Source organism: Mastigoproctus giganteus, chromosome 1 (assembly GCF_048544385.1).
Source record: "Mastigoproctus giganteus isolate SK-2022 chromosome 1, ASM4854438v1, whole genome shotgun sequence".
In the NCBI taxonomy this organism is placed as follows: domain Eukaryota; kingdom Metazoa; phylum Arthropoda; class Arachnida; order Uropygi; family Thelyphonidae; genus Mastigoproctus; species Mastigoproctus giganteus.
The window spans coordinates 96863789-96879188 of record NC_143575.1 but is presented as its reverse complement, the minus strand read 5'-3'; the positions used below and the strand labels follow the sequence as shown (position 1 = coordinate 96879188).

The 15400-nt window shown below is 38.6% G+C and overlaps 1 protein-coding gene across 3 annotated transcripts in view; it reads right to left on the bottom strand.

Moving 5' to 3' along the window:
• LOC150091026 (mitochondrial protein C2orf69) overlaps positions 1–10959 on the bottom strand; it is a 59033-nt gene extending 48074 nt beyond the window's left edge. For 2 of the 3 annotated variants that reach the window (XM_090381246.1, XM_090381254.1), the window contains exon 1: positions 10714–10959. The gene's annotated coding sequence lies outside the window, so the exon portion shown is untranslated. The remainder of the gene's footprint in view (positions 1–10713) is intronic. The other variant, XM_090381262.1, reaches the window with a different exon arrangement.
• Positions 10960–15400: the final 4441 nt, after the last annotated feature.

Genomic DNA, 15400 nt, shown 5'->3' with positions numbered 1-15400 from the left:
CTCGTCTGCGCTGCTGCTACTATCAAAGAAACTCCAGGTGTGTTCGACCGTGTCCGGCAATCCATGCTGCGTCGGTGTCACACATGCATCGCGTCTCATGGTGGAACCTTCGAGCATCTGTTGTAATATCATGAAATGCACCCATCTCGTACTCCATTGTTAATATTATGTCAAATAAATGTTTGCCACTAATTACTGTCTTGTGTCATTTCTGCTTCTTGTGCCTCTGCTACTACTTTCCCGTGACGTTTCTGGTTATTGGTTCCTATGAGATTCACATTCCTTTTGATGTTATCTACCTCCCCTAAAAGTTTGTACCAATATTTTTGAGACACCCTGTATATTACATACTGTAATACAGTAAACCCCCACTATTCACGTGGGTTACGTTCCTGAGAAATGCCGCGAATACCGAAAACACGAATACTGAGTTATGGCTCCCATAGTAATAAAGGGGTTCCGTTCCAAAGTATGAAATATATAAGAAAAACTAGTCTAAAATTTTGTCTATGTACCTTCATAATATGACTATGTACATTGACAGCTCATAGTGAAATGCAAGCGTAAGGCATCGAAATGAAAATAAGAAACAATTTAATATTAAATGTAATATTTATTAGAAATTTCAAATAAATCTTTCAAACCAGCACCTTTGCTAGCTAAAAAACTTATCCCGCCAGTGCTATCGCTAAAGTGTTGAAGGAGTTTTGCCTTTTCACGAATGATGAGTGAACTTAACGGAATTTTATTTTGAGTTCGGTCTTCTATCCACAGATTTAAAGCTTTTCCATTTTTTCTAATTCCAATGTCATCACCTTCTTTGATAATTTCACATTCACATTTCCCTTGTTATTCGTAGCCATATTTTTGTAAGGGTTAGAAAGAACTTGTCCAAATAAAGTCACTTTCTTCCATTAACACACTCGAAAATGTCTGTTTTACACTGCAAAATGGTAGATTTATCACTTTTGTAAGCATATCAATTTATTCAATTTTAAAAGCATATAAATTAAAAACAAACGACGAAACCTTCCATGGCAAGCGCATAACACATACCGAACAAGGATTAGTGAGAAACATCCACGCTCGCAATTTTGTCACCCCTCTCCCTCCACCCACTGAGTGCTGTTTTGACCGGGAAAGATCATTTTAGCCACGCCCATGTTTTTTTTATGGCGGAAATGTTCACGGCGCTTTAAATTTCACATTTTTTTAGGTTTCATTTTATGTTAAATCAGCGACCACGAATACAGATACCGTGAATAGCAGGGGTTTACTGTATATACATACTAACTAGTTGACATTTCTGGGTGAGGGTTAAAATTTAAAACAGTAAAAAGATAAGAAATCAATAAAAAAGAACTCAGTGCACACAAATTGCAAGTAATACAATATGCGCAAGTGAGAAGGGAGTAACAAGTTATGAATCTTTAAAAATAGGAATGAAGAGAAGATTCTGAAAATCAATTTTTTTATATGATTGAAGATTCCATGGAAGTGTAAACACATTTCACCATAATAACCCACAGAATTCCAGCTGTCAGTATTATTGCAAATTCAATAAGATCAAGTTTACTATCCATTTATGATAGATTGCACTAACAGAAAAGCCCAATGAACAGGTGACTGCTAATCGTTTTTATTGTTTTATGGCTGTGACCTACAGAAATCAGACCGAATCACATGGTACAGTTGGAGACAATCGTAGAGTAATCTCCAGTGCTGCGGTCTCCTGCCCCGATTAAGCGAAGTAAACCCTGGCTATTTTCTCGATTGGGTTCTGTTTTTTAAGATTTGCCCTAAATAAATGGCTGTCCCGATTAACAGATGGCCCAAATAACCCGAATCCACTGTATATATATTTATTTTTATTTTGCTAAAATGTGGATAATATTCTTTCAATTTTCAAGCATCATTTAATTGGTAATAAAGTATAAATTTGTACTTTATATCTTTTTTATAGCTTATGGATAATACTCATCAATTTTCACTTATTAGAATCGCCATTTATTATAATCAAAGTTCAATTTGAAAATGTGATCACTATAACTGGTGCTTACTGCATATTTGAAAGAAAGTAAAAAAAAACTCTTGGGAAGATTTTGGAAAAGATATGAAATAGAAATCAGGAAGGTAAGAAAATGTTTGTTTAGGTAAAAATTCCACAAAAGGGAGAGAAAAGACAAACATGGTAATTAAAAGTGATAAACACAAAATTAAACCAAAGGATATTTTGATATTTACAGATACCTGTAAAATATCTGATATCATAGGGTAGCCAGTATAGATAAAATTAGACCTGAAAAGTTCAGAACTACATGGAAAATGTCATGATAGTCACAATGCACTGGCATGATAGCCACACTGCACAGGCTGTTTTCAGCAAGACAAGTTCTGGAAGTTTAGAGCAAAGCATTAACACCTTCACTGCCTGCTTTTTTGACTGTGGTTTTGCCCTGGGATTGAAAACCATAGGATTAAGTCAATATGGAATGGAAAGGGAAGCAACATGAGTTTTCTTCTTACTATGACTAAATTAATTAGCCTCCAGTGAAGGTTGCTTAACAAAAATGTTTTTTTTTTCTTCTATAAAATAGGAAGAAAAAGTTATAAAAGTAAGGTAGTTTCTCTCCAAGTGGATTAAAATCCAAAAAAATCAGGGGCAAATTAAAAACAAACAAACAAAAAATTTCTGTCCTAAAAGAAAAATTTAGAACCTATTTATATCTGATAGCGCCACACATCAGACACATGTGCTGAAAATTCCTTCTAATGAAATAAAGGCTGTTTTACTGCTAGATAATGCACCTGCTCACCCTAATGCTGAGAAGTTAGGAGGGAATAGGAGAATTAAATGTGTTTTTCTGCCTCCTAATTCACTGATACAGCCGATGGATCAGGGTGTAATCATTGCATGTAAGAGGTTGTATAAGAAGTTTTTGGAAGAGGTGATGGTTGTTTTGGAAGAAACAGAAGATGCAGAAGAAGATACAAGAGGCACCAGGACACTGCAAACTTTACATGCATACATCAGCTTAACACCTATGTGGAAAGATATGAAGATTACCTTGGCCAATACTCGGAAGAAGTTGTATGACATAGAACCTGAAATGGACTTTGAGGTAGTTGAGGCATCTAATTTTCAAGACACACTTCTGAGGACCGGCAACAAAGATGCAACTGAGAATGATGTGGAACAGTGGCTTGAAAATGATGGTGATCCAGACTATCAAATTTTTTCTGAGGGAGAGACTGCAGAAAATGTTCCTCATGGAGAATAAGAGGACGATGATGATGATGATAAAGACGAAGAATCAATTGTACCACATCCTAAATTGTCTGTTATAAGACAACATATAGATGACATCATACATTATACAGAATCATCAGACTCTGATGTGCTTCCTTATTATAAACATTTTAGAGGATTTCGATCTACTGTAATAAGGAAGCAGCACCAAGGTGTAAGGCAACTGAAGCTTGAAGATTTCTTCAAGACCACTTCATCAACTGGACCTGTTTCACCAGAACTATCTGGAGCATATTCTTGACGTGGACATTGGGTCTGCTCAACCTGTTTTCTACTGTAAGCATCCTATTAGAGAGTGATCTTCCTTTATCCCGGAAAATCATCTGTTGTTTCGAAGAAATGTTTGTTTGTTTGTTATTTGGTTTTTAGGAGCATTAGTAACTAAGGCCATATGCTCCGGGAATATGCAGTGGTCATTCCCTGACCTTTCCGCATCCTCCGTATTTGGTGATGACTGGCTCGAACCCCAGTCTAATCAAGAAGCGTGTGCTATGCACTGCTGCTCCTTCCCACCTGGCTACGGAGGCGCTCTTCGAAGAAATGAGTCATCTACACTGTCACTAAATATAAAACGTGCCGACATTAGGGCATAAAAGAAAAGGCTATGAAATGTGAATATTTTCTTCGGAATAAAACATTCCAAGCCAGTTCTGGTTGGCTGGACAATTTTAAAGAGCACCATGGCTCTCAAAAAAGTTATTTCTAATGATAATTGAAAAACTATAGCAGTTACTTGCCCTTAATTCCCCAATGCTCCAATTTGTACAGAAGTCTTTCATGTGCAACAGTATAAAAGCTTTCCTGAAATCAAGTAGAAGATATCAAACTTATTTATTACATCCAGTTCCTTTATTACTGTATCACAGTGTTCAATCAGATTGCTCAGAAAAGATCACCCATTAAGAAACTGATGCTGTGATTGCAGTATAACTGTATTTGTGTCTAAATGGTCCTGCAATATTTCTTTAACCAGCGACTGCACTGTCTCCCCTGGAACAGAAGTTAAGCTAACTGGTCGGTAATTACTCCATGTCACCTTTATGAATTGGGGATACATTTGCACATCTCCAGTGCATAGGGTTTGGTTTGGGTGGCATCTATGGCCATAGTGCACCATGTGTAGTTAGTATGTATGCTATTTCTTCTCAGATATATTTAATTGTAGAACTAGTACCAGCAGATTAATTTTTAACTAGTTAAAGAGGTGGTATACATAAATATGCAGTTAGGAAACCGTTGACGGTATTCTCTACAAGCAGCAGTATCACTTTCACCACAAAAACATAGACAAACACCATATTGGCATATTCAGCATGTGTGAAGATGTGACATTCTTAACAATACTTCTAACACCAAACAGCATCAGGTTATAACTGCCTCTTAGTCACATCTGATTCAGCGAGCTGTGCGCACCAGTTTCAAACAGCTGTATCACCATATCCATTGAGAATTGGATACATGTTTATATGAACTTTTTTACTCAGAATAAAAGATACTACAACCTCCCAAAATATTTATTATTCCTCCTGAATCACCCCATATATTAAAAATAATGGTCGAGATTCAGTATCGGGTACAGCCAATGAGAACTGCTCAGAAGGGCTGGGAATGAAGGCAGCCGGCTCCACCCAGTGGGCGGAGTCAACTTACGTCTGGACGATCACAACTGACACAGGTGCCACACAGTGCGTGTCACCTCGTGCCGCACCTGTTACTTGTGGTGTAATCATCAGTCTTAATTACATTTGTAATTTAAAAAATCATACTTATCTGAATTTAAAGGCGAAATTAAACTAGTGGGTGAGGGGGCCAAACCTCCAGAAAAAAAAAAAAAAAAAAAAAAAAATTTGTAATGTCGACTGATGAAAATGGCGTGGTCACTTTCCCCCTCTTGTTACTTGCGGTGTTTGGATGTCACGTGGTGCCGATTTAATCATCGGTCTTTCTTAATTACATTTGTAATTAAAAAAAAAAAAAAAAACATACTTATCTGAATATAAAGGTGAAATAAAACTAGTGGGCGAGGGGGCCGAAACCCGCTCAGCCATGTTAACCGTGCCATTTACCTATCGGCACTGGCAACACGAGGCACGCTGAGGTTTTTTTGGGTTACGAAACCGAAAAATTTAAAAAAATTAACTATTGTTTATTGGTATTGTTCTCGGCTAAATAGTTTTTTTCTGGGGGCTGTAGCCCCCAGAAAAAAAAGTAAAAAAAAATAATAAAAATTAAATTTTTTTAAAAAAATAAAGTAACTTAACTCTGATTGGCTGATTACGATTGCGTAATCACATTTTGGTCAGTTCTTGATTTGTGCGGGTGCCTGTTGCTTGCTGCTGTGAATACTACTTTGTCACATGTATTTTTCACAGGAAACGGGCAAACACTAACAAAATCGAGGGAACATGGAGTGCCATTAAACGGCAACTGTCATGATCAGTTCGACTCCTACCTCTAAGAGTATATGTGGCGAAGGAAACATTCCGGCAGCAGCGATTTAACTATGGAATTTTTAAAAGCTGTGAGCTTAGTGTATAAACCTAAAACCGAGGACACCCGACCGATGAGTTGAGTGATTTTTCATTGTCTCAGTTCAATCCGATTGTTTTTCATAGAAAAACGTGCGTTTTTGTTTGTTTCGTAAAATTTCCCCTAAAATTACCTTTTCTTTTTCAGCCTTTCTCACTGTTAATGCTCGTAAAATAGCATAGAAAAACGTGCATTTCTGTTTTGTAAAATTTCCCCTCTATTTACCCTTATATTACCTTTTCTTTTTCAGCTCCAATTTTGTGTGTGTGGGGGGGGGGAGAAATAGCAGGGGTTAGGGGGCAGCAGCCCCCACAAAAAATTAAAAAAAAAAAAAAAAAAAGAAGAAGAAGCAGTTATGTGTTCACTGGCATCAAAAATTATCATTGTTAATGCACGCGAAATAGTTTAGTTATGTACGGGCAAGAAGAATCAGTGACTGCATTTCGTGTAAATTTTTGTTTCTTGGTTTTTTAAAAATTGCTTTTTCTTCATTTGTTTTCAGCTGCCATATTTGTTGCTGTGCCGTCCACGTGTCATTTCAAATCCACCGGGCGAAGAGAGGAGGGGGAACGCAGTGAGTGGGCAGAGTCACAACCTGTCAATCATTGCTTTCCCCCCCTCCTCTCCTCGCCACCATTTTTGGTGGCTGTACCCGATATTGAATCTTTACCAAAATAATAAAACTATAGTATTGCACAAGAATCTAATTCTAATAAATTTATTTTTTTAAAATTTTCAGTAAATATTTTTTTAATAATTTGTTTTTTCAGTCTTTCAAAAACCAGAAGTTATACGCTATTCTCCTAAAAAAGAAAATCCAGAGAGTATACTCGCATATACCCTCCACTACAGCCCTGGATGTGATTCTTCCTCTTGCTCAGACTATGCATGAGGGGACATAAATTGAAACTGAGGAAAAATAGATGCACAGAAGTTTGTGCCTTCAGCCAACGGGTGGTTTATTGCTGGAACAGCTTTCATCTGTTGTTGCAAAAATGGATAGTTTGAATAAATTCAATGAAGAAGTAGACAAACTATTGGAGGGAATGGATAGGTTAAATGGTGTTTTTTTGGCTAATGCTGTACAAGTTTACTTTCTTGTATTATTTACCACTATTAATATTAGCACCAATATGAAACTGCGAGAACACAATAAAGGTTCAAAAATTTAATGGAGTTAGAAAAAAGTTTCACGTTTGGAGGCCAAGGCTAATTCTCAGAAGCTTATAAAGTTCACTCTTACAGTTATTATTAACAGCAGAGAAAGCTTAAGTGAGGAATGTTACAGTTCATATTCTTGGCTATTACAGTTAGATAATTTCTAAAAAGAATATGAATAAGGAATTGAAGAGAAATTTAGTTTAACACTTAATCCAAAGCATGTCTGACTGAAAAGTACATTCTTATTGGGGGTAAAACTGCCTCCAGAACTTGCAAGTAGCTTATCTGTTCTTATTAGCTGTTGCTGACTTACCAAAGTTTATTGAATGTAAATACAACTTACCTACTGCTAATTTGATAGTGTCCAATTGTTTTTTTTATTTATTGCATTGTCAGACAAGGGAACATATGAATTACAGAAGTTTTATTTTTAAGGCATAAAACAATAGGCTGGGAATTTCATTCCTTGGATATAGTCTGGGGACCTGTGACAAAAATGGGGAAACCTTATGTAGTGGTGGACAAAAAAACCACATCACCTTAAAAAAAGTAACATCTGTAGTGAAACCTATAAGATATTGTTTGATTACAGTCATTTTGTTTGTCACAAAGCAAAGGTATTGCATCAGCTGTTTCTATAAATACAGTGCTGGAAGGGTATACACACTCATTAGTATCCAGTTTTGGGGAGGTGTAAGCATGGCTCCATATGTTCAGTTGACACCAAAAAAAAAAAAAAAAGTGTAGCTGTTGCTCTATCCCAAGAAGGGTTTCTATGCGTGCTATGCTGATAAAATAGGCTGCCAACAATCAACAGTATCCCAGGTGCTGAAATTAAAGCGTAAAACTGGTGATGTGAAGAGAAGACCTGGATCAGGCCTTAAGAGAGTGACTACGCCTTCCCAAGATCAATATTTGAAATGGCTAAGCCTTTGTAATCGCCATGCTAGTACTCCTGATCTAAAACTGGACTTTGAGATGGCCTCTGGTGTTGAAACAAGTGCACGAACTATCCAAAGACTTCAGAATGTGGTCTGCATGCCTATCGGCCCAAGAAGCCTTTGTTGACCCAACAAATGAGGAAGAAGCAACTTGCTTGAGCTAAAACACGTGTCTCATAGACAAGAGCAATGGGACACCGTCATCATTTCTGGCGAATCGAAATTCAATCTGCATGGCTCAGATGGGAAGTGATATGGCAGAAGACGAAAATCGGAGGCTTACCATCCTGACTGTACAACACCGACCGTAAAGTTCCCCGCCAGTCAAATGGTCTGGAGATGCATAACAAGCAAAGGGGTGGGGCAAATTAAGTTTATTAATGGAACGGTGAATGCAGAAACCTATACTGCTATCTTGGAGGAGAGACGAGTGCCCAAAACTCATTATTAAGGATCACCACACAGAAGTCCAAAACTGCATTTTTCAACAGGACTCAGCACCTTGCCACACAGCAAATTTGATAAGTTTTATGCTATTTAGATTTAATGATGAGTTTGTCTTCTTGTCTCACAAGACTTAAAACATACTTACACCAATGTCTTCCCTCATTTTTCTCCCTTAAAGTGCACTCACACCTCAGAAATGCTGGCATTAGTGTTGGATTGGCCCAGCACCATTTGAACCCTATTGAAAATTTCTGGTACATAATGTTGTATAAAATAGTAGTAGTGGTGGCATGTTATGCAAGAAAGCAAGTGTATGAGCTTATGCAGCATCAGCCAAAAAAAAAAAAAAAAAAAAAAATCACACCATTCCCTCCAAATGCCTGTCCAGTTCCTCCTTAAATTTATTCAACCTATCAACTTCCACAATGACAGATGGAAGTTTGTTCCACAATTAACCACCCGCTGGCTAAAGGCAAATTTCCGCACGTCTATTCTACATCTGTCTTTTCTTAATTTGAATTTATGGCCCCTTAGGTTCGTAATCTGAGCAAGCGGAAGGATCCCATCAGAATTCAGCGTGATCAACCCATTCAAGGCCTTATACACCTCAATCAGATCACCGCACAGGTGCCTAGTCTCCAGCCACTGCAATTTGAAGAACTTAAGCCTCTCTTGGCAAGAGGATCAATTCATTCCCCTCACCAATCTTGTTATCCTTCTCTGTACACGTTCAAGCAAATCTACATCCTTCATAAAATGAGGACTCCAGACCTGTATGCAGTACTCAATGCGTGGTGTGGCGTGGCCTGACCATTGCCTTATACAGAGTGACAATCACCTCCTTTTCCCTGCTAGCAAAATTCCTATATATCATTGACAAAACCCCATGACCTGCCCTGGCAGCCTGTCTGCATTGGTCAGAAAACTTCATATCTGACTGCACAATTACTCCCAGGTGTTTTTTATTTTCTACCACCTTAGGTGTAGTACCACACAGTTGGTACTTTTCTCTCGGGTTACTTCTACCCATATGCAGTACTTTGCATTTGTCAAGGTTAAACTTCAGTTGCCACTTCTTAGACCATCTGCCCAAATTATCTAGATCCTGTTGCAGTAGCACACTGCCATTACTGTCATTAACAACCCTGCCAACCTTTGTATCATCTGCAAACTGACACTAAGCCTGATATACCTTCAATATCATTGATAAATATACAAAACAACAGTGGACCCAACACTGAACCCTGTGGGACTCCACTAATAACACTAGTCCATGAAGAGCAGCACCCATTGATTACCACCCTCTGTCTTCTCCCACTTAACCATCCTTTTATCCATTGTAGCAACTTGCCCTTAATACCATTCTACTCCAATTTGTACAATAGTCTTCCATGCGCAACAGTGTCAAAAGCTTTCCTGAAATCCAAATATATGATATCAAAATTACTTTTTGCATCCAGTTCCTTTGTAACCACATCATAATATCCTATCAAATTTGTCAGACAAAACTTTCCCTTAACAAACCCATGCTGTGTCTGAATTATTGCTGCAGTCTTGTCTAGATGATCCTGCAATGCATCTTTAACCAGTGACTCCATTATTTTACCCGGACAGAAGTTAAACTAACTGGTCTGTAATTACCCGTGTCACCCTTCTCAGAAGAAGCCAACAAGTAAGATTCAGCCCCAGGAGAGCATTGTAAGGGTATGGTACCACGAATTAGGCAACCGTACATCCAGAAGTTAACTCTATGCCAGATCGTTGGAAGGAGGAACAACAAAATATTGAGTACTTATATGGCTGGTTTACAGTGCATAACACTATTACATTAACTTGTCATTTCAGGTTGGACACGTAAATGCAATAAAATGTATGTTTGGTTGTAATGATTATCATTTGCATGATTTCTCCTATTTCTATTAATTACACATTTTATCCTTTGGGAAGATATTTATGGCAGTTAGGTATATCAGGTGGAGTCTTTTTATTGGATTTCTTCCAGAGAGATATATATCCCATCTAACAAATGCATTTCGAACATTTCTGCAACTCAAATGCTGCACAAAATACATTATTTGCAAAATTCACAAGTAATGCAGTTTTTTTGTCCTCCACTGTAGTGTTTTGTATGCGATGTAATAGTGGCATGTGATGCAAGAAAGCAAGTGTATGAGCTTATGGAGCATCAGCCAAAAAAAAAAAAATGTCATTTAAGAAAGTCAGTTATTTAGGTGAAAGGGATCATGCAACCTCACTTTTATATAAACTATTTACAAAAAAAAAAATCAAATTCGCTCGAAAAACGAAATGCAATGAAAAACATACCTGACAACTGTAGCGAACTAACTTACTAGTAAGTCCAGAATTTAGGCTTCGAACAACCAACTCTGAATGAATGATTGCAATTCTAAAGCGTGAAATTAAAAAAACAAAAGTTACCAAACACAGTATTCGTGAATACAGCTAATCACAATAGTAAAAATTCTGCCAATGCTCGCATTAAAAAAAATAAAGCATTGAAAAGACAATTATAATCCTATGTTTAGAATTTTATAGATGGCGGATTGCGCCCTTGCTCCACTCACAGAGTAGTAAGTATCTGTGGCTCCACCTATACAATTTTAATAATATATTAGTTTATGGTCATAAATTATAATTATTAGATACAATTAATATAACAGCCTAATAATTAAAACTACCAACTGTAATCATTAAATAAAAAACAAAACGATCACCACTAAGCCGAAAAGCGTTGATATCGGGTGGTTAAAGAGCGTTAAGCGTGAAAAAACTATGCCAATTAGACGAAGGTATTTTTCCATAATTGCAATTATTGATAGGTCGGTTTGTCCGTCTGTTTACCGGACGAAAAACCCGAGTTTGTGAGGGGAAAAAAAAGAAAATAGTTTCTCCCGTAGAGCCGGGATTAGAACCCAGACATTATGCCCTTTCAAGCCGTTTGTTGTTCCAATATAGTTTTAGGAGCATTGGCAACTGAGGGTCATATTGCTCCGTATATACTGTACTGTCTGTAAACAGCAAGTGTTCTGTGGTCCATTTTCTCATGCTACCCTTGCCTAACACTAACTAACTAATCCACGTTGTGAAAAAGGCCCATAAACCTTCCTCGGGTCATTGAAGGAATTCGAACCCGTACCTTTTACACTCCATGTGAAGAGGACGGTGATGATACCACTTTGCTACTCACACAGATTCTGCTTACACATAGGACACAAACCTAACACTTCTACACTGCTTTACAAAATTTTTTCATTGATATATTATTGAGAACAGTGTTGCCGAAGGCGAATCTTCGATATAAAGGCATCTTGGCACACAAATTCCGAGTATCCAATAGAAATCAATCTACTACCTTAAAAAGCTGCACGTTATGCAAATTATTCATGCCTATAAAAATATAGATTGCGACCGTTTTTTTTTTTTTTTTTTTTTTTTTTGCTCTGTGGGAGAGCAACATCTCAAACACGCAGGTTGGCAAGTAGTAGTAGCAGCAGCAAGAAAGCAAGCATATCAGCTTATATAGCATCAGCCAAGAAAAGAAAAAAATACAATTTTGCACCTCCATTCCCTCTAAAATTGTGTCCAATTCCTCCTTCAATTTATTTAAGCTATTAACTTCCACAACGATAGATGGAGGTATGTTCCAGTAATGAACTACCCGCAGACTAAAGGCAAATTTCCGCACATCTATTCTATAACTGTCTTTCCTCAATTTGAATTTATGCCCCATTCGTAACTAAGCAAGCGGAAGAATCCCATCAGAATTCAGCGTGCTCAACTCATTCCAGTCCTTATAGACCTGAACCATATCACCTCTAAGGTGCCTAGTCTTCAGCCGTTGCAATTTGCAGACCTTAAGCCTATCTTGGTAAGACGACCCCTCCGTTCTTCTCACCAATCTTGTTGCCCTTCTCTGTACTCGCTCAAGCAACCCTACATCTTTCCTTATATGACGCCTTCAGACTTTTACGGAGTACTTAAGGTGAGGCCTGACCATTGCCTAATAAAAGGAGATAATCACCTCCTTTTCCCTACTAGCAAAATTCCTGTATAGTCATATTTAAACAATTTTTTGAGATAATGGGCCGTTGGACGACTTGATGCAGGTCAGTCACAGGCAGAGATGGCACGTTGGTTTAAAGTATCACGCATTGTCGTGTGGGTACTACTGATTTTTTTTTTATCGAATCGAGCGTTTCGCTGATCAGTACTGTCTGTCTGCTTATTGGTTATGTCGTGCGGGCTACAGCAGCTCAGCTCAGAATAGTGGCTGTGTCCCGACACAACATAAGCAGACAGTACTGATCAGCGACACTCTCGATGCGATAAACCCAAAAAAAAAAAAAAAAGAAGAAGAAAGAAATATAAAGCGCACGAATAGAATATAAATAATCAAAGGTAGCGCCACTAATGAGAACATAAAATTCAATATTTCAAAAGAAAAAAAGGAGGCCATTATAAAGTGTGGTATTTTACTGAAGAACTGTTCGCTTCACTTGAGATCAGTGAACTATGGCCCAAACTGAGCAGACCGTTACGTGTTCGTACACTCGCCAACTGGATTGGCAAGTATAAGCAATTTGGACATCGCAATGGAGGGAAAATTTAAGCATATAGTCGTTGATAGCTGATATTGTGTCATGGCCTGCACCGTTTCAGGTGAACAAGTATAGAATTGAAACGCAGAGAGGGTGTTTACTTTTTTTTGGCTTAATCAAAAATATTTTCGCTAAAAATGCACACTTGAAGTTGTCTTTTGTGATCCTACTAAAAAAAGAAGTCGCCAATGATTGCTTAATCCCATTTTCCTTTCTATTGCTTCTTCACTGACTTGTCCTTGACTGCATTGTCCTGATGAACTTCCTTTACATGACTATCACTAATACTGCGTATATTTGTTCTTAAAAAAATCCAAGTGAGCATGCAAGAAACCAGTTTTGATTGGCATTCTGCTTCCCATTTTTCCGTAATATCCAATCCAAATTTCAACTAATTCTTAATTATTTTCACCCTTACTGCTATGAAGAAAGCCAATCACTACAAGTTGAAACATGTGCTGAGGGTTTGTTTGGACCACATAGTCCAATCTATGTGGGTCATATATTGGACTAACACAGAGCTAGAAGATATCATGCAAAAGACAAGGACAATGATGACCAAGAGCCGCCAACACCACCCGAAGTCAGCAGTGGATAGCCTTGGCACATCCAGGGTACTGAGCTGGATATCATCATTCTTCTCTTTCTTGGTGATTCTTTTTCACTTCTGTCTCTCTCCCTCTCTCAAGGTAACTCAGAAATTTTTTTTGCTGATGAAGCAAAAGCCTCAGGCTTCCTTTCACCGTATATCTAATAATAATAATAAATCGAAGAGAGTGTACCGTACTACAAGTACGAACCCCAGGCAGTACTAGAGTCCCAACCCCCAAGCCGTACTGGGACCGCGCCATAATCACGGATAGGACAATTCCGGATATAACCCTTGTGGACAAGAAGGAAAAGGCTACCTATCTGATTGACATAGCGGTATCCAACAGTAGCAACCTGTAGAAAATCCACGGGGAAAAATCACGAAGTACACGAACCTAAGACAGGAGATCAAAGAGATGTGGCATACGCAACAAGTAACGGCCATCCAGATCGTCGTGTCAACCACAGGTATGATACCAAAGACCTTACATAACAGCCTAAAATCAAAAGGTCTCCCAGCGAACACCTACAAGGAACTCCAGAAAGTCGGAATCCTGAACACCTCGTTGACAGTTAGAGAGTTCCTCGACCAACAGTAACACCGCACATAACAACAACCACCCTGTGCACTTGGTAGCAATACCCATCAAGAGGAGGAAACCCTAATCAGGGAGAAATAATAATAATAAATTCATTATTATTTTTCTCACAGAAGGAGTCACATATCTGAAGTATAAAGACGAAGATACAAGAAACCTGGCGAAATACAAGCCAATCACCTGCCTCCCAACAATGTTCAAGATTCTGACCAGCTGCATAACCAAGAAGATATCAGACCACTTAGAGAGTCAGAACATAATGGCCGAAGAGCATAAAGGATGCAAGCGGAGGAGCAAACGATGCAGCGAGCAATTAACCATAGATGACGCAGTTTTGGAGGAAGCCTACAAGAAGCACCGCAACCTATACACGGCCTACGTCGACTACCGCAAGGCCTTCAACTCCGTACCTCATAGCTGGGTAATAGAGACCCTGAAGATCTACAAGGTCAATGCGATAGTGGCAAACTTCCTAGAAGCAACAATGGCAAAATGGAGTACCATCATTAAGGTCGAGAACATCACAACCAGGCCAATCTCCATTAGAAGAGGAATCTTTCAGGGAGATGCTCTGAGCCCACTGTGGTTCTGTTTAGCACTCAACCCGCTATCCACAATGCTTAACGGCAGCAAATAGGGATATAATCTCAAAGGACGAAACAACCTGTACACCCTCACCTACTTGATGTACATGGATGACATCAAGTTCTATGCGGCAATCGAAAAGCAACTCCAGCAACTGCTGCGGATCACCTAAGAATTCAGCAAGGACATCAGGATGGAATATTGTCTAGACAAATGCAAGACCAACACACTGCACCAGGGAAAATTAGTTGGCCGAAACTACCAGCTGCTGACTGGTAAAGAGATCGAAGCTGTGACACGAGAGGTCTACAAATACCTAAGGATGATGTAGGCTCAGCAGTTAGAGCACAAGGAAATCAAGAAGTGCCTGGCCGAAAAATATCGCCAGAGACTCAGAAGCCTGGTGAAAGCAAATTTGAACGGAGGGAGCACAGTTGAAGCCATAAACATCTATGCAGCTCCAGTACTAACCTGCACCTTCAAGGGTCAGAGATTGGACTAACACCGAGCTAGAAGATATCATGCAAAAGACAAGGACAATGATGACCAAGAGCCGCCAACACCACCCGAAGTCAGCAGTGGAGAGATTAACAATACCTCGGAAAGAGGGAGAAAGGG